The following is a 22,822-nucleotide window of genomic DNA, read 5'->3' on the forward strand; positions in this document are numbered from 1 at the left end:
GGCAATTAATGTTTAAAAAAAAATTCCCATTCACATCAAAAAAGGGTGTTCCGCTGATCCATGCTGAGAGGGTAAAAGTTATGCGAGGCTTTGATGGATCTTGAGGATTTTTTTCTTCAAAGTTCAGTGTTTCAGCATCAGATAGTTTTCTTAGTTATACGTCTATAGTTATTTGTACAACATAGCCTCGTTTTTAGAAACTGGTATGTTCTATGGGCAGTTTTATGCAGGAGGTTTTTGTGCAGGACATTGCTCATATAGCAACCTTAACTATAAAACATATAGCTCGTGTTGGTTGAATTGCTGACTCGGCATTCCATTAGTCTTTTATCAGCTTACAACAACTAATGATAGGGCATTGTAACTCCTAAATACATAGGGTTTTGAGGTGACTTACGATTATGAGTATATATTTAGAAGGTATGACATATTTCAAATAGAAGTGCTGGTTACAGTAAAACAAAATTCCTTTTTCCAGAGCTGTAAACTGTATGTCAAATTTAAGTTCTTCAGACTGTTTCAAAGTGCTGTGTGTAGTTGTTTTTTAGTTCAACGTACTATGTATTTGTACTGGAATATAGATTCCTTGATATGTTTTAATGGTACTGCACTTGTAGCTGCTGTGGTAGCCTACTTGGATATGATAAAAGAGCATAATAAAACAAATTTCTTACATGTTTGAGTCATTTCAGTTCTAGGGTGAGAAGATGCTGACAGTGTTTTTGTTGTGCTAAATACAGAATTGCAACTTTTTGAGGAAGTTGGTGAAGAGTCTTCCCACCTGACAGCTCGTGGTTCTGCAGAAGTGGTCAGTTGGAATTCATTCATTTACTGTTTGGTGAACAATGTTGGGGGTATGTCAGTTTCTTTGCAGTCCACGTTCATCAAATTCATACGGGCTTTGGTACATAATATTCTCCTGTGGGCTGGGTTATTAATGTTATCCTGACCAAACTGCTGAAAGATCTTTTCAGGTCATTTGATACCTGTAAGATCAAATTTCTTACTGAGAAGGTCACTTTCCTGGAGGAATGAATTCAGTGCGTGGAGAACTTGGTAGAGCGTAGAAGAACGCCTAAACAGCCCTAAAATTACTTCTGGTTTACAAAAGCAATGTAGACACAGCCTTACTACTGGGTAGTAATGTGATTGCAGCAGTTAAATAAAACCAAGACCACTTCCTACAGGAATGGCTTAACCTCCTAGCACTAGGTCAGGCTCTACAGAAACAGACTGCTATTTTGTTTCCAAAGTGTGTAGAAAGCACAGAAAGATATATATTTTGGCAATTGAACAGTTCCTGAATCAAAAATTACAAAGGGCAAACACTTCCAAATAAATTTAATAAGGAATAGGGCTGGATTAGCTGGAGATTCCAATCCCTTATATCAGGTTTAAATTGGTCTAATTGTATCTGTGCTAACCTCCAAAACTGGCAGCCTAATGTGAATTTTTTCACTTGTTTAACTTCAGCAGGTAAGTACCCACACGGATTAGATTATATAACTGAAATCAGTTTTAACGAGGTTTGCGCAAGTTTTATAAATAAACCAGATAAAGGAAAACATTTAAGTAACATGTAAGCCAGTTTTTAAAATTCTGTTGCATAGCTGCAGTCTTCTTAGTACAAGCACGTCTCTAGTCCCAGCTGTTGGAGGGTACTTGCAGGGTAAAAGCTAACGTTAACATACTGATGGTGGGTTACATTTAAACATGTTTAAATTCTTTGTTCTTTAGGTTTTTTTCACTCTTCAGAGAAAACTGTGTGTACAATGCTGTTTCCAAAATTGGTCAGCTGTTTAAATATCGCTGATTTCTGAAGGTTGGTTAGCAATTAAAAATGAGTTAAAGACAGACCCTAATTTTAAAAAAAAGAGGGGGGAGCAGTAAGGAAAAGCGAAAGGTAAGCGCACGGCAGAGTAAATGATTGTCTGGCCAACCTTAACTGTGTTTCTGTAGTTTCACAATTTGTTTTTCACATTGAAGTTTAATTGTGGGTTCCTGCACTTTCCAAATTTAATGGGTTGGGTTTTGGGGGAGGAGGGCTGTAGTTTTCATACAGTCTAAGTAACAATGCTCTTCTAAATCTTTTTCCAATCAAGTTAGTGCTGTCTCTGTTCAACCTTAACTTCAGCTTAACTAAGGTTTTCTGGGATATGGGATATCTTCCTAAATTGTTATCAGAGTTCCACATGGTAATTAATTTTGATGGTACTTTTCCTGTTGCCTATTCTGGAAGTTTTTTCCACAAATTCATATGAATAAACCTTGAAAATTCAGATCAGAAGTGGACAAAAGTTCATCTTGCTTGGTCTAAGAGCTTTACAGGAAATTTTTCCATAATTACTAAAATTTTGCAAAACACATAATGGTATATGTAAATTAACCTACCTGCTTTTCAGTAATTTGTCTTGATTTTGTTTTCCTTATTGTTTCCCTTTCCTTTTCTGGATAAGACTGGAGAGCATAGTGAAATTTTATTTTAGGGCAGCAACAACATTTAAAAATCCACTGCTGCCAAAAGAATGGATTAACTATCAATTTTCTTTGAAGGCGTATTAGTATTCTTTGTGTGAATTTGGGCAATAATTCATTCTTCGTTTAAATGACCAACAGGTTGTTCACCTATAGATGTTTGTCATAGATTAGTAAGTGTGTGTATATATATGTGGCTGCAGAATTAAGAATGAGAATCCCTCTTCACCACTACTCATGGGGGTTTTTTGGGTTGGTTTGTGGTTTTTTTTTTTTGGGGTGGGGTGGTGTTTGTTTTTTAGTGGAAAGAAGGGAAAGTTACCAAAGATGGTTAACTTGATGAATAGGCACAGCAGTAAGTACAAGAATCCTTCAGCAGTCTGTTGGCTTTGAAATGTATGCTGAGTTCAAGAGAATTTAAAGAAAAAGCTTCAAAGGAGCCATCAACAGCTAGGTGAAGCTTTCTTTTTCTCTCTTTGACTAAAGTTTATAAAATGGGAAGGAGAGAAGGAACAGTTGGCTAAGAACGGTTCCAAATAGGAAAAAAACAGAGTCTAGCCCCATCACTGGTATTATTTCAGATTTATACAATGTCTTGCAGACAAATGGTCTGAAATTAGTTTGAATCCACTGTCTCAGAAGATACCTGTGCAGAAGAAAGCTTCAGTTTCACAGTCAAGGCAGAATATGACACTTCCTCTGGTCTCAGCTATTGTGGCTTTGCGGCGTGTGCTCTCCTGCTAGTCATGGGTGTGTGAAGTAAGGATCTGCTTTGGGCAAATATCCGGGTCTTGGGAGATATACTGCTGTATCCATAACATCCTGGGGGAATTTCTTTGGATGTCAGTACTGGAATGGCCTTGGTGTCTTTCCACGTGATTCTATAGCAGGTCTGCCCTGGAGTATTTTCTAGCTTTTTCTACCCTTTCCTGCAGGTTTTTCTGTGCTTTTATGGACGTTAATATAGAATATTTTAATTAATTTGCTTTAGTTTATCCTGAATTGTGAGTAAAATTCAAATATTAAATGTTCCCCCAAAACATTAGTCTTCAGGGAGAAACCAAGCATAGGAGCTAGCAGCCTTTACACAAGCTTTCTGAAATATTGTTTACTTTTCCTTGTTCACTTTAATATTTCTGTATATATGTAGCATAAACACAAACGTTGTGAGGTTGTGAAAGTAGGACCTAGGGTTTACTGATACTTTTTGTTGACTGCAGTTTTTGAAATTGTCTCAACAAGGTGTGGAGTAACTTACTGGCTTGAGGTGTTAATTGTCCTACAATTTTGTACCTACAAACACAAAGAAATTTTATTGTTAATGTGATTATTCATGCTACCATGCCTTATGTTGAACTTCTCTTACTTGCTAAACAGCTAGCTGGCAGTGCAGCTATAGCCAAGAGTTGGAAGAATAGGCAATATTAAAAACACAGGATGAGTGCAAGCACAGCAGTTTTACTTTGGCATATTATTTTCATGAACCTAGCATCTTTTGCAAGGTTTTCCTGGAAATAAAAAGAAAACACCTTTCCAAATCATCTTTACTTGGGTAGAATGGATGCTTAATTACACTGAACTTCTCCAAAACAAACGTTCATGTATTGACCTGAATTGTACCTTGGATATTTCTGCTAACGTGTTTTTTTCCTACTTCTTGCTTGCCCACTTTCACTCACGGGGGAAGAAGGTGGGATAAGCTGGATACTCCTTTCTTCTAAGGAAAACTCTTTGAATGGCTCTTTTTTTTGTGAAGCCCCTGGTTAAGCAGAAGGCCATGGATCTCTAAAATGATGTCTTAGAAATTCGATGATTTACCAAAAAGGTATTATTTTGTCTCTACCAACTGTAGTTTAAAACATTTGTTCTGATGTGTAAAGACCTTGTCTGCATGTACTGGATTTTATGTATACAACTTTTAAGAAATTTAGATTTATTTTTTTTCCAGTTCAGAAACCCTAGATATTTTCTAACGTATAAAACTTCAGATGGAACTTAGACTACCTGGGACTATGTCTTATCCTCTGAAGAACCCATCAATTTAAAATGTCAGGCTACTCTCTGGCTGAGAATGGAGAGGATTTTTGTTAGATTATTTTGAATTTTTGTTCAGTTTTTTTGCTTACAGGGGCTAATAGATATTTTAAAGTTTTTTTTGCTAAATATTTGATAACACATTCCTTTATTCAAGCATGAAAATCCAATTGTGACTCAACTCCCAGAGAAGTCTTCCAGTTTCCATAACACTCCTGATAATTTTGAAGACTAAGCAGAGTTTCTTCCCAGTATTTTCTGTTCCTCTTTTTCCAACCCCTAACTTCAATGCTAAAGGGAAGAGAGGGAGAGGAGAGGATGGTTGCAGAACATTTATACTGGAACCTAAGCAATAATACTAACAGGTACCAGGCTTTAAATAGTGAAAAGAGTAGGTGAAGCAAATGCTCCGTGTTCCTTATCAACCTTAGATGGTCCTTTGGGGAGACAATTCACATGATGATCCTTTGTTAGCAAAGCTGTTGCTTTTGCTTAAAAACTGTGGAAGTGCTTCCCCCTTCAAAAAAAAAAAAAAAGCTTTTTTTTTCCTCCTTACTAGCAAAAAAGAAGAAAGCATCAGATCCAATGTAAACAGGAACCAAAACAATTTAATTTCTTTAGTGTGCTAATTATTCATTGAAAAACATTTTGTTTCATTTTCTTTACATTTTTTTTTCTCTGAGGAATACCTATTCTTTTGAGAAACCTTCTAAAAATTAGAAGCTGAATGTTTAAAGCTGTACCACAACTGGGACTTTATAAATTCTACTAATATCAGTTTGTTAAAAAACTAACATGATGTTATTGCACAAACAAGCAAAATACTACTAATAGTAAAGAAGCACTTTTGAAATACCATGTAAAATTATGTTTTCTCTTGCAAATTCCATGTAAAATTATAATGTTTGTTAAAAAGCTTGTGTATAATATTTTTAGAGCTTAGTAAGTTTAACTCCTGTCTGCATGCCTCTTGAAAAGAAATGTGGACCATGTTTGAGACATAATTTGTGTAACAAAATATCTTTATTTCTGAGTTAATTTAATTTTTACATGCCTCTGTTACAGAGGAAGTATACTTTTAATAAAAGTCATGTGTTTAGAGCAGTGATTTTTGCATTCAACATAAATTATTTTTATGTTGTAACTGTTTGATGTGAAGTCTACATTTTCTGTGAGTAAACTTCTTGGCAGTTACAGTATGGATCTCATCTTACTATATCAGTACCACTGTGTTACCAATCACTATATTGGAAATAAATCTTTAGAGATTAATAGCAAATTTTGAGCAAAACTATGATTGTACTTTCAGTACAAGATGCACTCACAATCCTTTTTTACCGAGGCTTCTTGTTTTCCTTGGAAACCCAGAGAAAAATAAATTTCAGTCTGTTCTTGTAATTTCCCATTTAAATAGGGTCTAGCACCACATGAAACACTTCACTGACCTCTAGCAATGTCAGAACATGAAACAGAGGAGGAGGATATCCTATGGTGTATAGTACATTAAGGGGATTACCTCATCAGCATGAAAGGTCCATAACTAATCTACACCAGAGACATGTGAACTGTTGGAGGAGGACATTCTTGAGCATATAAAGAAACACATCAAAACATTTTCTCTTGAGAGTTGTTCAGCATGTAAGTGGAACAGCCGGCATGGGAATGTTTATGAATTCTAGTGTCAAATTTGTTCTGTTTCCAGTGTTTTTCATTCATATACCTTCCCCCCAAAAAAATGTCAAGGCTAAGTTGGGGTTGATAAGACACAATCAAATCCTGCTTCTTATGGAAAATTAAACCTGGGGGGGGGGGGGTGTTCCTGCTATTTTCTTTACATTAAGAATCAAGGTTCTTTCTACCTTGTTAACTGTGGATATCTAATAACGGAAACATTGCAGAAGGTAACTGATTAAGAGGGAAGCAATTTTTTTTTTCAAACTTCCTAAACCCTACCTTTACACTAGTGTAATGTATTCTTTCTCCAGTTTTGCTTGAGCTTGTATGAAGCCAGTAGAGAAACTAATTATGAAGATTCAAGCTCTACCACTAGGCAAATAAGATGCAGTTCTACCCATCCATCACATACAACCCTGTAAACTGCTGCTATGACAGTCTTGCTGTAACTTACAGCATTTGTATTATCTTAACACGTTTTTCTATGTATAATCTTTTTTTCTAACACAATACTTGGTGATAGATTTAAAAAATTGACCAAAAATTGTAAATACAGTTTTCCAGAAATTAAGAGCTCATGTAAATGTGTCAACCCAAAGTTTTATTAGCCATTCTTAAATCTTGCAAACAACATGGTTTTTAAATCTTTGGGTTTGAAAACCCTGTTGCAATTTTGTGTGTGAATCCTTGTTTGAAAGTATTCCTTATTATTAGGAGGAAAAAAAATAATCCAACACTGAATCTATGGAGACTTGCCAAAAATTTTTTAAATTATCCTTATTAGGTCAGAGTAATTTATTATTCAAACATGTATATGAGCCAACAATTCTAGCGCATTACAGTATAACCCTTGAGTAGAAGAGGTAGATAACAGAGGAAGGCATCCTCAGCAACTAAAAAAATAATTTTTATCCTGTTTTTGTATTTTTCAGTTTCAAGTATCTTTTTTGGTTTCTTTAACAAGAAATTAGATTTTGTTACCCTATAAGACTGTCTCGTGCTGATTGATCAAATTTTGTAATATCTCTGAAATTCTTATTATCCATCCATTTTAATTATATTTCTTTTCAACAGCAAATGTATCTTATTTAAATGTTTTCTTGCAGCTTGCAGTACTCTAAAACATTTTTGAGCAGATAATTCACAAAATTTTCCTTCTTCACCATGAATTGTTGATGAATAATTCAGTTTCTTCAAGTGCATTCACCATTCAGAATTGTTTGTTGAATAATCTTGAGTCTTGGTTTTTAGCTCACTGATGAGCCGTCTGTTTTTGCTGATTGCCATTTGAAAGGCAACAGTCTGTAATCAGCTAGTTAGTTTGCATGTTATGTTTCTTTGTCCTGATTGAACATATGTAATAATTCTTAGCTGGAAGCTTGCAGAAGACAGATGTAAACATGCCTTTCACTAAACACTTTCTGAAGTGTGCTTAAATTGCTTAAATCCATATTCCTGATGATAAACTTTATTTCATTAGCTTGGGAAAAGCTAAGCTGAAATTTTTTTTTTAAAGATCTGAATTAATACTTGTGGAGAGTATTTCACAGTAGTTGATTGGTTCTAGTTGCAGAATTAGGTAAGTGTAATAAATAATACAGCCATACTGAAGTTCAGGGTTTTTTTTATTGGAGTCAAATATCATAGAATCATAGAATCGTTTAGGTTGGAAAAGACCTTTAAGATCATCAAGCCCAACCGTTAACCTAGCACTGCCAAGTCCACCACTAAACCATGTCCCTAAGCACCACATCCACACTTCTCTTAAATACCTCCAGGGATGGTGACTCAACCACTTCCCTGGGCAGCCTCTTCCAATGCTTGACAACCATTTTGGTGAAGAAATTTTTCCTAATATCCAATCTAAACCTCCCCTGGCACAACTTGAGGCCATTTCCTCTCATCCTATCGCTTGTTACTTGGGAGAAGAGACCGACACCCACCTCGCTACAACCTCCTTTCAGGTAGTTGTAGAGAGCGATGAGGTCTCCCCTCAGCCTCCTCTTCTCCAGGCTAAACCACCCCAGTTCCCTCAGCTGCTCCTCATAAGACTTGTTCTCCAGACCCCTCACCAGCCTCGTTGCCCTTCTCTGGACACGCTCCAGCACCTCAACGTCCTTCTTGTAGTGAGGGGCCAAAACTGAACACAGTATTCGAGGTGTGGCCTCACCAGTGCCGAGTATAGGGGCATGATCACTTCCCTACTCCTGCTGGCCACACTATTTCTGATATGGGCCAGGATGCCATTGGCCGCCTCGGCCGCCTGGACACACTGCCGGCTCATGGTCAGCCGGCTCTCAACCAGCACCCCCAGGTCCTTTTCCGCTGGGCAGCTTTCCAGCCACTCTTCCCCAAACCTGTAGCGCTGCATGGGGTTGTTGTGGCCGAAGTGCAGGACCTGGTACTTGGCCTTGTTGAATCTCATACAGTTGGCCTTGGCCCATTGATCCAGCCTGTTCAGGTCCCTCTGCAGAGCCTTCCTACCCTCGAGCAGATCAACGCTCCCGCCCAACTTGGTGTTGTCTGCAAACTTACTGAGGGTGCACTCAATCCCCTCATCCAGATCATTGATAAAGATATTGAACAAGACCGGCCCCAGTACTGAGCCCTGGGGAACGCCGCTCGTGACCGGCCGCCAACTGGATTGAACTCCATTCACCACAACTCTCTGGGCCTGGCCGTCCAGCCAGTTTTTTACCAAGTGAAGAGTATGCCTGTACAAGCCATGAGCAGCCAGTTTCTCCAGGAGAACGCTGTGGGAAACGGTCTCAAAGCCTTTACTAAAGTCTAGGTAGACTACATCCACAGCCTTTCCCTCATCCACTAGGTGGGTCACCTGGTCATAGAAGGCGATCAGGTTAGTCAACCAGGACCTGCCCTTCATAAACCCATGCTGACTGGGCCTGATCAGCTGGTTGTACTGAATGTGCTGCGTGATGGCACTCAAGATGATATGCTCCATAACCTTGCCTGGCACTGCGGTCAGACTGACAGGCCTGCCCCAGATCATCCTTCTGGTCCTTCTTGTAGATGGGCATCACATTTGCTAACATCCAGTCAACTGGGACCTCCCTTGTTAGCCAGGACTGCTGATAAATGATGGAAAGTGGCTTGGTGAGCACTTCCGCCAGCTCCCTCAGTACTCTTGGATGGATCCCATCTGGCCCCATAGACTTGTGTGTGTCTAAGTGGTGTAGCAGGTTGCTAACCATTTCCCCTTGGATTATGGGGGGTTCATCCTGCTCGCCGTCCCTGTCTTCCAGCTCAGGGGGCTGGGTAACCAGAGAACAACTGGTCTTACTATTAAAGACTGACGCAAAGGTGGCATTAAGTACCTCAGCCTTTTCCTCATCCTTTGTCACTTTCTTTCCCCCTGCATCCAATAAAGGATGGAGATTCTCCTTAGCCCTCCTTTTGTTGCTAATGTATTTATAGAAACATTTTTCATGGTCTTTTACGGCAGTAGCCAGATTAAGTTCTAGTTGGGCTTTGGCCCTTCTAATTTTCTCCCTGCATAACCTCACGACATCTTTGTAGTCTTCCTGAGTTGACTGCCCCTTCTTCCAAAGGTCATAAACTCTCCTTTTTTTCCTGAGTTCCAGCCAAAGCTGGTCTTCTTCTGGTCTTTGAAGACCAGATGGTTTTCAGCCAGGCCAGTCTTCTTCCCCGCTGGCTCATCTTTCGGCACATGGGGATGGCCTGCTCCTGTGCCTTTAAGAGTTCCTTCTTAAAGAACGTCCAGCCTTCCTGGACTCCTTTGCCCTTCAGGACTGCCTCCCAAGGGACTCTGTCAACCAGTCTCCTAAACAGGCCAAAGTCCGCCCTCCGGAAGTCCAAGGTAGCAGTTCTGCTGACCCCCCTCCTTACTTCTCCAAGGATCGAAAACTCTATCATTTCATGGTTGCTATGCCCAAGACAGCCTCCAACCACCACATCACCCACAAGTCCTTCTCTGTTCACAAACAACAGGTCCAGCAGGGCGCCTTCCCTAGTTGGCTCACTCACCAGCTGTGTCAGAAAGTTGTCTTCCACACACTCCAGGAACCTCCTGGACTGCTTCCTCTCTGCTGTATTCTATTTCCAGCAGACATCTGGTAAGTTGAAGTCCCCCACGAGAAAAAGGGCTAGCGATTGTGAGACTTCTCCCAGCTGCTTATAGAACATTTCATCCGCCTCTTCATCCTGGTTGGGTGGTCTATAACAGACTCCCACCACGATATCTGCCTTGTTGGCCTTCCCCCTGATTCTTACCCATAAACACCCAACCCTATTGTCACCATCGTTAAGCTCTAGACAACCAAAACACTCCATAATGTATAGGGCTACTCCACCGCCTCTCCTTCCTTGCCTATCCCTTCTGAAGAGTTTATAGCCATCCATTGCAGCACTCCAGTTGTGTGAGTCATCCCACCATGTTTCTGTGACGGCAACTACATCATAGTTTTCCTGCTGCACAATGGCTGCCAGCTCCTCCTGTTTGTTGCCCATGCTGTGTGCATTGGTGTAGATGCATTTCAGCTAGGCTATTGATCCCACCACCTTTTTGGGCGAAGAAACCCTAATTCCTACGTGACCATTCTCAGGTGCTTCCATGGTTTCTAACACATCCATAACCCCTGCATCTTTGCTGCCGCGTGGATCTCCATCCCCTACCTCCACTGAAACAGCAGACCAAAAGACCTCGCTAGCACACCATCACTCAAACACTGGCGTGCCGCCCCCAGGCTTATCTCTAGTGAGCCTGGTTTTATCCCTTTCCCCCTTCAGATCTAGTTTAAAGTTCTTTGAATGAGCCCTGCTAAGTCCTGTGCAAAGATCCATTTCCCGCTTTGAGACAGGCGTACCTCGTCTGTCGCCAGCAGGCCTGGTATCGTGTAGATCGACCCATGATCAAAAACCCCAAAATTCTGACGGTGACACCAGGCTTGGAGGCAGGTGTTGATCTGCTGGTTCTTCCTGTTTCTTCCCTCATCATTCCCTGCAACTGGAAGGATAGAGGAGAACACTACTTGTGCTCCTGATCCCTTAACCAGTCGTCCCAAGGCCCTGAAGTGTCTCTTGATTGGCCTTGGATTTCTTGTTGCAACTTCATCGCTGCCTACCTGAAAAATCAATAGTGGATAATAATCTGAGGGCTGTACCAGGGTAGGAAGCTTTCCCTTCACATCTTTAACCTGGGCCCCAGGGAGGCAGCAGAACTGGGTCCGTTCTGCATATTGGGCCTTCTGTTCTCTTCAGAAGGGAGTGTCCTATGACAATAACCCATCTTTTCTTCTTTATGGAAGCAGTTTTGACACAGGGCATAGGCCAACTTAACCTCGTCGACACCTCCAAGCTAGATGAACCATCGTTCTCCTTACTGTTCAGTTCCACTTGCAGAGCCTCACACCTATTACGCAAGGGCACCTGGGAAGGTGGGGTAGTCACAGAGGAGATGCACCTGATGCACCGGGCAGGAACTTGTCGCCATTGCCCCTTATCCCTTAAGTCACTGTGTTCAGCCAGGCAGAGAGACGATAGGGAATCCTTCATATCATGCGTCGTATTTGTACAGAACATAGGTAGTAGATGAAAGATTTGACCAAGTGCATTGGGGAAAACCCTTCCCTTAGGAAAAGTCCAGGAAGAATAGATGTAATCTCCAATATAAGTGGTTCTAAGAACTGAAGCCCTTTGATCTGAAAGGAAGCCAACTACTAAAAATTTGCAGACAGTAACTTCCTTACAATACTATGCCCTCAGTTACTGTTTAGACAGACAAGCTACTTTCTCTGTTATCTGTTCTGCAGTAGGATCCAAATCTTAGTTTAGCTGAGGTAAATAACAGAAGATATTAACATTTAAGAGATCAGTATTAAAAAATGTAGTATCGTGTATCTGGTCTCCAGTAATAAGAGCCATTCTTGTCACTGTCTTTAAGCATAGGATTTTCTTAGGGGCTCAGCTGACTGTTGCAGCTGCCAAAGGGAAAAAACTTTTTAGGTGAACTTTTTGTAATGTCCATCATTTTCACTTTTTAGGTTTGTTAACATTTTTTTAAATCTGTCAGTACATTCTGGGCCAAATTTTCCCCATTTAGACTGGTGTAAATCCAAAGTCATACGAAGTGATCTATACTGTTGAAAATGGGAGCAAGATTTTGCCCCAATAGGTTTGACTACTGCATCTTGCTCTGAAGTGCAGTCTCCAGACTGCACTTAATTTTTCTATGATACTCAATGTTACCTAAGTAACAGCATCTGTACTACTGCTAAATTGAGGGTTTTGAATACTCGGCTTCCACACTAGCAGATATTTTTGGCAAGTATGTACCTTTACCGCAAAGTTGTTGCTATTATGGGATTGTTTTAGTCATATGCTGAAACTCATTTTTGTAAATGCACTTTTAATTCTTTCTTTGTATTGTTTTTATTGTTTGCATAAGAACACCACATGCTAATTCACCACATGATGTGTACGCGCAGTCCAAATATCACAAAGTCAGTTCCAAAGTCCAGACATTTACCAGTCTCCCTCTCATAAAGCATATAATGGCAAAATCCTTATTCCAAATTCAAGTCAACCAGAACTTTGGAGTATCTTCAGAGTAAAATACTTTTCAGAACAGCTGCAGGAATCTTGATATATAACCCACAGTGGGGTGGACATAACCCTCTAATACTGAAAATATACTACATAATTTGCACATGATGACAAAATAAACGTTTTTGTAAGAATTCCTTCAAAAGAAGAAGGAGTAAGAAAACAACTAAAAATAAATAGAAACACTTTCCTTTTCTTCTAAGCCCACATTGGGTACAGCCGCGATGGCAGCCAACACCTTTTTGGCACAGAGCCCTGCCAGTTGCTTCATCCCAAATTCAGAGACACACAAAACTCAACTCCTCTTCTGGAACTTGTCCATCCGTTTTGGGAGTTTGCCTTCCTGAAAGAGGCTGGGGGAAGGAGTACATATAATCCTTCTTCTCTTGCTTCCTGCTTTTTAATAAATTGAAAATGACATAGTCTACAAACATATGCTTGGGTCCCCTCCTTATTTTGCTGGATTCCTCAAAAAGCATAAATCATCAGAAACTTAAATGTTATTAAATATTTTTATACCAATTATTTTGTCCAAGATCATACAGTTCTCTTATGTAAAGCAAAATTAATGCATTTTAAAAGTGTTCACTCTATTTTATTAGAGCATATCATAAGCCATATAAAATAAGCTACTTATGTTAATGTCAAGGGGAAAAAACTTTTTTGGAATTTCCTAGGATTTTATATAGCCAATTTTGCAGCAGCATACATCCATGATTTGATAAGGGTTTAGTGCATAACCTTTTCAACCAATTCGGTCTCAGTGTGTGTTAGAATGACAATCCTTAACTCAATAAATTTTCAAGAGTAAAATATTTAGAGAACTGTTTCTACCAAGAAACAGTGCTGAAGAGTTCTTCCAGAACATTATTTTTAAATCCATAAATATTGTAACCTATACAGAAGAGAAAATGAAATTTTCACACACACACATATATACGAACACATATACCTATGGGTACTCTTCTACATGTATGCATAAGAAGACGTGTCTAGCCAGCCCATTGAATGTCAGTCCTGGCAAGATACAGCCTCAGATCCCAGTCTTGTGTTTTCATTCTCATAGCTGAGACTGTAAACGTCTTCTGAACTGGAAGAAGAGCTAGAGTGGAGTTCAAATGCAGATTCGTAAGTCCCAAAGGCCAGGCTCTGCTATACACAGCGAAGTGAAAGATATTTGACCTGTTTCTTTAGTTCTCTCAGGTCCTTGTATGTCACTCCATCATCAAAAAGAGTTAAATTCTGGTCATGGGGGACAACCAGATCTGTGCCATCTCATCGTACTTTCCCACATCAAAGGTCCTAGCACAGGGTGAGATATGAGCTGCTGTTGCTGTAGTTACTCTCATCTGCTGAATGGTGTTTTGAGTCCAATTGACATCCAGAATATGGTAGAACAGATTCAAAACTTCCCTTACCTACCCCAGAAACATTAGGCTGGACAGTCTTCGTAGTTTGCCTTTCCTTCCTCACCTTTTCAGGTGAAGCAGCAGAGAATATGTCTGCTCCCCCTCCGAAAAGTCTTGACCAGGTTTGTTTGGTTTTTCTAAATTTCGAACTGTGATGACTGGCCATTTATGAAGGGAAGAGCGCTATTCCATGTTATTGTTTCATATTATTAAGGAAATCTGGAATGTATCCAAGTCAGAATCATTGCAAACTCAGTGGAAAGGATGACTGACTTTACCCTGACTTCCGCACTTCCAACCTTTCATCTCCTGATACGAGTGAATTTTTTGAGTGCCAGAAGATTTGACAGTCCTTCCTAGTGAGTAAAACATCTTCATTTTGCCAAGATACATTACCTGGATATGCTTTTGAATTGGATCATAATTAAAGCAAGATACAGTCTAGAAGAGAGGTGAGTCCCATTGGAATCTATTTCTCATCCTTCCTCTGAGGAATATGACTTAATTGTGCTAGTTATGGGGAAGCACAGTTGCTGTTCTGAAGCCAAGAAAGGAAAAACTAATTTGGTTTCAATAAGAGGTGCTGGAAGCTGTCTTTTGTTCAGTTACATACAGGTGAATTTTATTTTAAGGCCCCTCTATAAATACATAGAATCATAGAATCATAGAATCATTAAGGTTGGAAGAGACCTCTAAGATCATTGAGTCCAACTGTCAACCCAACACCTCCATGCCCACTAAACCATGTCCCTAAGCACCTTATCTACACGTCTTTTAAAGACCTCCAGGGATGGTGACTCAACCACTTCCCTGGGCAGCCTCTTCCAATGTTTAACCACTCTTTCAGTAAAGAAATTTTTCCTCATGTCCAATCTAAACCTCCCCTGGCACAACTTGAGGCCATTTCCTCTCGTCCTATCGCTTGTTACTTGGGAGAAGAGACCGACACCCACCTCGCTACAACCTCCTTTCAGGTAGTTGTAGAGAGCGATGAGGTCTCCCCTCAGCCTCCTTTTCTCCAGGCTAAACCACCCCAGTTCCCTCAGACGCTCCTCATAAGACTTGTTCTCCAGACCCTTCACCAGCCTCGTTGCCCTTCTCTGGACACGCTCCAGCACCTCAATGTCTTTCTTGTAGTGAGGGGCCCAAAACTGAACACAGTATTCGAGGTGCGGCCTCACCAGCGCCAAGTACAGGGGCACGACCACTTCCCTACTCCTGCTGGCCACACTATTTCTGATATGGGCCAGGATGCCATTGGCCTTCTTGGCCGCCTGGGCACACTGCCGGCTCATGGTCAGCCGGCTGTCGACCAGCACCCCCAGGTCCTTCTCTGCTGGGCAGCTTTCCAGCCACTCTTCCCCAAGCCTGTAGCGCTGCATGGGGTTGTGGCCGAAGTGCAGGACCCGGTGCTTGGCCTTGTTGAACCTCATACAGTTGGCCTGGGCCCATCGATCCAGCCTGTCCAGGTCCCTCTGCAGAGCCTTCCTACCCTCGAGCAGATCAACACTCCCGCCCAACTTGGTGTTGTCTGCAAACTTACTGAGGGTGCACTCGATACCCTCATCCAGATCACTGATAGAGATATTGAACAAGACCGGCCCCAGTACTGAGCCCTGGGGAACACCGCTCGTGACCGGCCGCCAACTGGATTGAACTCCATTCACCACAACTCTCTGGGCCCGGCCATCCAGCCAGTTTTTGACCCAGCGCAGAGTCCACCTGTCTAAGCCGTGAGCCGCCAGCTTCTCTAGGAGAATGCTGTGGGAAACAGTGTCAAAGGCCTTACTGAAGTCCAGGTAGAACACATCCACAGCCTTTCTCTCATCCACTAGGCGGGCCACCTGGTCATAGAAGGAGATCACATTGGTCAAGCAGGACCTGCCTCTCATGAACCCGTGCTGGCTGGGCCTGATCCCCTGGTTGTCCCGCTCATGCCTTGTGAGCGCCCTCAAGATGAACCGCTCCATAATCTTCCCCGGCACCGAGGTCAGGCTGACAGGCCTGTAGTTCCCCGGATCCTCCTTCCGGCCCTTCTTGTAGATGGGCGTCACATTGGCAAGCCTCCAGTCGTCCGGGACCTCCCTTGTTAACCAGGACTGCTGATAGATGATGGAGTGGCTTGGTGAGCTCCTCCGCCAGCTCCCTCAGCACCCTCGGGTGGATCCCATCCGGCCCCATAGACTTGTGAGTGTCCAGGTGGCGTAGCAGGTCATTAACTGCTTCCTCTTGGATTATGGGGGGTTCATCCCGCTCGCCGTCCCTGTCTTCCAGCTCAGGGGGCCGAGACAGTTCCATGCTGTCCTGGTTCTGCTTTATTATATATATCCCGAATATTTGGAGGTGTCTTATGATTCTGTAAAGATGAACTGACTAAAGTGTTGTTTCTTAATTTTCTGTCAGACCGATTTTTACCAGATTGTTTTACTGAACACACTAGGTTTCAATCATATGTTAAATTTTAGGTTGGTTAGTTTATCCGGCATTGTATTTTCTGATTCATTTGGAGAATCTTGCTGTTAAATATTTCATATTAACACCTGGTTATCTAAATGTTTATATTAAAAAGAATTTAGTCATATTTTTTCACTTTCTAGATACTACGAGTGCTAAGAACATTGCTGTGAGAAGGAATATGAGGAGCTTCTCCTGCACGTATTGAGAGACTGGGTTAAAAGGCCAGTGCTTTCAAGCCTTAGCTCCTAAAACAGAGAAGTTCCCAAGTCAGCTTTTGGATATGTTAAGTGGGATTTTCCCAAACACAGCATTTTAAAGATGGGTCTAGACTACATTTGTTTAAGTAAAATATGCATGGCATATGGAAAAGAAATGGTGGAAGGATGGTCTAGACATAGCAAAGCATTAACTACAATGGAGTAAACTATGTTATGAATTTCTTTCATCTTACTGTAAATGTGAGGCAATTTACCTTTCTGTTATTTTGATTGCTCTCACATTCGCACTGTAGCTTGTAGCGTGAAGCCAGTTTCAAAACTTTCATGAATTCTGTCTTTATTAAAATATTTTCCTGCTCTAATTCGTTTTGGTAAGTTTAAATCTCTCTTTAAAAAGACCATATAATCCTATACTTCCAAACATCATTTTTATTGGGTTAGATTATTGAATAGCAAAAGGAAGGGTTTTGTGTCACCCTGAATTTCTCTCATTTGATTTCCATTTCATCCCAAATGGACTAACAGGTTTGTTGATCCAGAGTTTTTCAAAGTTTAACTAACAGGTCATTTGGAATTGGGAAAATGTTCTTGTTTTTAAAGCAAATGCTACAGAGCCACCAGATAATTGGATTTCCTTGTTGTATTCTTTTCATTTTATGACTTTTTTCTCTATAAAGATAGAGGAAGGAGATAATCGCAAATCAAAATGTTTTGCAAAAGTTTTTAAATGAAATTAAACTTAAAAAGCATGCATTTTCAGTAAATATCAGTGCACGATGATTCTTCCCCTTTCTCTCTCTCCCTTTCTTTTAAGATATACAAAGGATTGGTAGCTGGATGTTCTTAGTGCTGGGACTGAGCTCTGGATCTTGCTTTATTAAAAAATCTCAATTTTAAGGCTCTGCTAGAATTCCTGAAAGCTTTTAATCAGAGCTGGATATTGAGATGGATATCAGGTCAGAAGAGATTAATTTAGTTGATAATCCCCTGTAAAAAGTTTTCTTTTTGTGCTTCACTTAAGCTTGTGTGTCTGCCTTGACTTCTGTGGGGTGCCAGAAAGTACAAGAACGAAAGAAATACTAGTTCTGAACCTGATCTGGCTTACTCAGGCAAAAGCCCCATCAGGAAACACAGTTTTTAATCATAGGTATTTAAGTGAAGCAAAATATTCCATCATCTACCATTCTTAAAGCAGTACCAAAATTGTGATATGCTATTCAGTTTCTTTGGGTTTAAAAATATTAATAAAAATAGTAATGTTTGATCCGGCAAAAGAATTTTCTGACGTTAAACTCCAGCACTTTGTGTACTATCACAAAGATTAAGCAGATAGCTCATCATTCCCAGAGACTGCTAAACTTGCAATATGCTGAAGCTGCAAAACCTTATACCCATTTTGAGGTTTTCATGGCTACTGTAACTAAACATATTAGGTATAGCAAGAGCAGCTGCATTAAAAGCATTGCTGGAAGCAAGTAGAAAACGCTGTAGTGTCCTTTTCCAAAGAACTTACATCGGCATTACTTTTCAGTGGGCATACAGAAGCAATGGATTATAAAATATTGGGAAGTAACAATCATTATAGATTTTTTATTCCGATAATTATTTTTGTCATTTTAGAATTATTTAAACATATAAAGCAGGAACTCTGGTCATATAAATGCAGACTGAAACAATTCTTTTAACTTGCCCACCTCTTAAAAGCTTCCATAATCAAATTAAATGCAGTTTTCCTGAAGGAAGAAGGTCAAGCTATATCTTTCCAATGCACGGAGCATGGTTTTTTTTCAGAGAGAAGGGAAAGCTTTGGGTTATACACTAGTCATTACCTTTCAAATACGATGCAAACTCTTTCTGCCAAACAGGTGTAAGAAAATAATTGGGCCACTCGCACATTGCATTTTTTGTGATATATAAGTCTGCTCTTTGCAGAAGTATTCAGATCTTTTGTAGTGGGAGAATGATCAAGGAAATAGTGAAAGTCTGAAAATGTATTTCAGGAATTGATGGTATGGGAACCAGTAAAGAATTATCGTTTAGTTCCAGAGGCAGTACTATTAATATAAGGGAAAGAAACATGCAGTAGAAGAAACTAGCACAGTCCTGAGTCTTTCCTAAGGGAGTTTAGGAGCAGGAAAGCACAAAAAGAGGAAGCTGGTATGAGTTAATGTCATAGGTTTCATGTAAGTTCAGGGGAGGGAGGAACAAGCGTGGAGAAGGGCGTAGGTGTACAAAATTTAAAAATATTTTTGATTCATTATAAGAATAATAGTTGGATAAGAGGGTTATTTTCCCCTTGAAAATTATTTTTCATTCGATTGAAATTGTCGGTTCTGCTTCATGACAAAAGCAGGCACATCATAGTACCATTGTGATGGGGTTACTTTGGTGTTTTTGAACAGAAATCTTTCGAGGAGATTCTTTCCCTTGATATTTTCAGTCACATGTTCTAGACTTTAGTGGTGGTATGAGTATCACAGATATGGTATGAGTCAACACCAAGATTTGTAGGGGCTTGATTGGGTGAGGGATCTCCAAACATTTCAGTTCTAATTTTCAGCCTACCTTTCTGGAATTTGTGGGTACAGTTCACAAATACATATTTTTCAGCTAAATGTAACTCTTTCAATCAGTCTGTGCAGACTGCAGGATTAGGCCCTGTTTTAAAAAGGGTAAGTATCTTATCTCCTGTTATACTTAGCTGAAAGTAAATCAGAAAAAAATTCAACTTTAACCATTTTAAACCAGATGATCCTTTTCATCTGGAGTAAGTTTATCCTTAGGGGGACTACACAGTACAGCCCTTATAGTAATACCTCATTAAAAACCATGTATTGAATAACCACATTTTCAAAAGAAGCATTTCAACTGATTGCAGAAATACAGCTGTCCTTGCAAAGTCAGCATGCAAGGGAGGATCATGCAGATTAGCACAGACATAACAATGTGAGCCTTTTGGGTCAATTTAAGGAAATGGCAAGAGTCATAGTGGCTGGGTGCGCACCTATTCAATGAGACCACATAATCATTTCATCCTGATGATATCATTTCATCAGCATGCAAGTATTTAAGCTGCTTTTTCCTCCACACATTTTACTCATCTAGTTATAGCTTTCTTTAGACAAGTAAAATGATAGCCTTTTCCCTCTACAACAGAAAACAAACCGGTCCAAATAGGATTCAATTTTCTGTGCAGTAAAGATTAGCTGATGAATTATTTTTCAATTGAAGAATAAAATGTGTGAAATTCTTCTACATGAGGACTTTTATGGACTTCCAGGGGGGAAAAAAAAAAGACCACCACCACCCCCCCCCCTTTTAAAAAGCTGCATTGTACATCATTTGAAATAGTCAAGATTTCTCTGCTTGGTGTTCTACCGAAAATTGCAAAGCACCTGGTCACTTCAATTGAATTACAAATCTTCAGGGTATAGGCATGGCAAAAAAATAATAAAATCAGTATGGTTTCTTGTTGCCACAGCTACTAGTTTGATTATATCAGAGGCCAAAACACCCCCTGCCATCCCACAAATGGGAAAGCCTGGTAGTATATATTGGCAGGATAATGCCATGCCATGGAGAGGTGCACTTTGACAGTATGTTAGCTCTGCTAAACCATAGGTCTCATGCTTGGAAGTTCGCTCTCTTTAATTTATTTTGAATCTGGCCAGATCTCTGATCTGCTGTAGTCTGTGCAGTGCAAGGATCAGAAGGACTTGTAGGGTTAGGAAGGAAACTGGAGAAGAGCTACTTCAACTAGCACTGCTGCTGAAACTCATGAATGTGCGGTGGCAAACGCACAGCAAATTAATCATAGTGAAGTCCTGTGCTAATTTTATATTGTTTGTATTGGTGCTTGAGTTATCTTTTGGACAGATAGTTTGGGTGTTGCTCTGTGCATCGCTGTGTAGTAGCTGAAAAGTCTCTATCTAGCCTTTGTGGTGATATACCATTCACCATACACACCCACGCATAAGGACAGATAAAGAAATTCCTGTCTTTGAATTGTCTGATCTGGGCAGTGCTAAGAGCTGTCAGCTTTTTGCAAGAGAGGCTGGGTCCTTTTTAGTACTGAGGTTTATAACTTTCTATCCTGTCCAGTTCTCCAGCTATGGAAAAGCGTGGGGAGAATATGCATACTCTGTGCAAATGAGCTAAACCCATGTTACAACATTATAACTCATGATAAAAAAGCTTCTTGCAGTGATAATTCTTTAAACATTTTGTATCAAAAATAGTGAATATAAATAGTTACCGAACTAATTTTTGTGGTGACACAAAAGATGATGACCGGGCCACACAAGGAGCTCGTAAGGTTCTCTGTACATAGAACATGTTCTATAATGATGGAGTTGATTTTGCTACCACCAATTTCTGAGTAACACTCTGTGGGGGAACAGTCTCACAGCTACCATCAAGCATAATATGATTAATGGGAATCCAGTAAGTTTGGGAACCAAGCCCCTGAATGACTTTAGTTAATTTTATGGTATGTTTATAAAGGTTGTAGTCATGGTGAGACCAAGGAAAGAGTTACAGATTGCTTAGGAAAAAAAAAGTAGGAAATTTTGTTTCTTTGCAGTCTGTGAAAGCAAGGCTCCACCCTTCTGCTTTGGTAAAGGTAGTATAGGAGCAGGACTGAAACCGAGTTATCTTTCCCGAAGAAAGAGATCACCTTGTAAAGAAGGAAAAAAAGAAAGACAGAGGAGATGATTTGTCTGACTAACATGTAGATAGCCCATAACAAATATTAATTTTTACTTTGTAATGTGTGAAGTCATTCAGTTTTTGTCTTCTCACTCAAAATATTTTTTTGTCTGCTTGTTTAAAAATAGGGCATACCCTGCTGAAACTTACATGTTATTACTGTATGTAAAGCATGTGTTCGCCGTATGTGAACCTTTTGAGCTGGTAGAATTATTTGCAAGTGTTTAGGAGAGTAAATAGAATTGAGTAATACCCACAGATAGAGAACTGTTTTGTAACAAAGTCTTTCTTTTGCTAATACTAAAGAAGGAACTGAATGTTAGTGACTTAGAAATGCTGAAGAATTAAACAGAGTAAAATTAGGTGAAGTGGCAATCATAGAGGGATGAAAGGTACATAGTGAACTTTTGTAACACTACTGACATCTCTTCAGGTATCCAAATTAGTATTCACAGTGCAATGCTATAAGCACCCATTTATAAAGATACCAAACTCTCTATTTTGGAAAGCGAATAATTATTTTGCTTGAGAATTCTGGCTAATAATTCATTTAAATGCTTACAAGCTATAGATTTCAGGAGAAGAATAGGTCCCAACTACCCCTCACAGAAATGAGGTGGACATGGCATGACAACACATGGCTTCAGCACAAACCTGAAATTTTATTCCTTTTTTTCTTTTAACTCGGATGGATAAACCAAGATAAACTGTATGAAAATATGTTCAGACAGAAAATCTGGTCTATTTTTTCTGTAAAAGATGAGGGAACAAAAAACAGCCAGTGATGTACCTGTTGTCCCCATTTCTGATCATGTGCAGGAGCTTGCTCAAATACTACCAGAAACATCCCTTTGGGATGTTGGGAGAGTCTACCTTTTAGGTAGACCAATGGTCCCTCGTTTGTGTTTCCAGCCAGTTTAGGTGCTCTGCAAGTTGCTTATGGCTGTAAGAAACAAAAAAATGTTTAAAACCTATGGCTATTGGTTTTATGACCTGGATTTAGAGGGAGAGGAAAGCATGACATTGCCTGTGGCAGCGTGCTTGCTTATTCAGCACTACTGACCCTGAGCCAGCGAAGTTCTTGTCCAGCAATAAGAGTTCAGCCAGTAAATTCAATAGGATCACGGTTTGCCCTTGACAATAAGGGATTTGACAAAAGGACTCTGCTGAAAGCAGAAAATAGTGAAAGGAGCAGTCACTACCACTCCTTTTAGCAAAGGAATTTGCAAATATGTGCCTGATGGTAAATGCCAGGCAGTGTTGTGA

The sequence above is a fragment of the Aptenodytes patagonicus genome, chromosome 3 (assembly GCF_965638725.1).
Source record: "Aptenodytes patagonicus chromosome 3, bAptPat1.pri.cur, whole genome shotgun sequence".
NCBI classification, from domain to species: domain Eukaryota; kingdom Metazoa; phylum Chordata; class Aves; order Sphenisciformes; family Spheniscidae; genus Aptenodytes; species Aptenodytes patagonicus.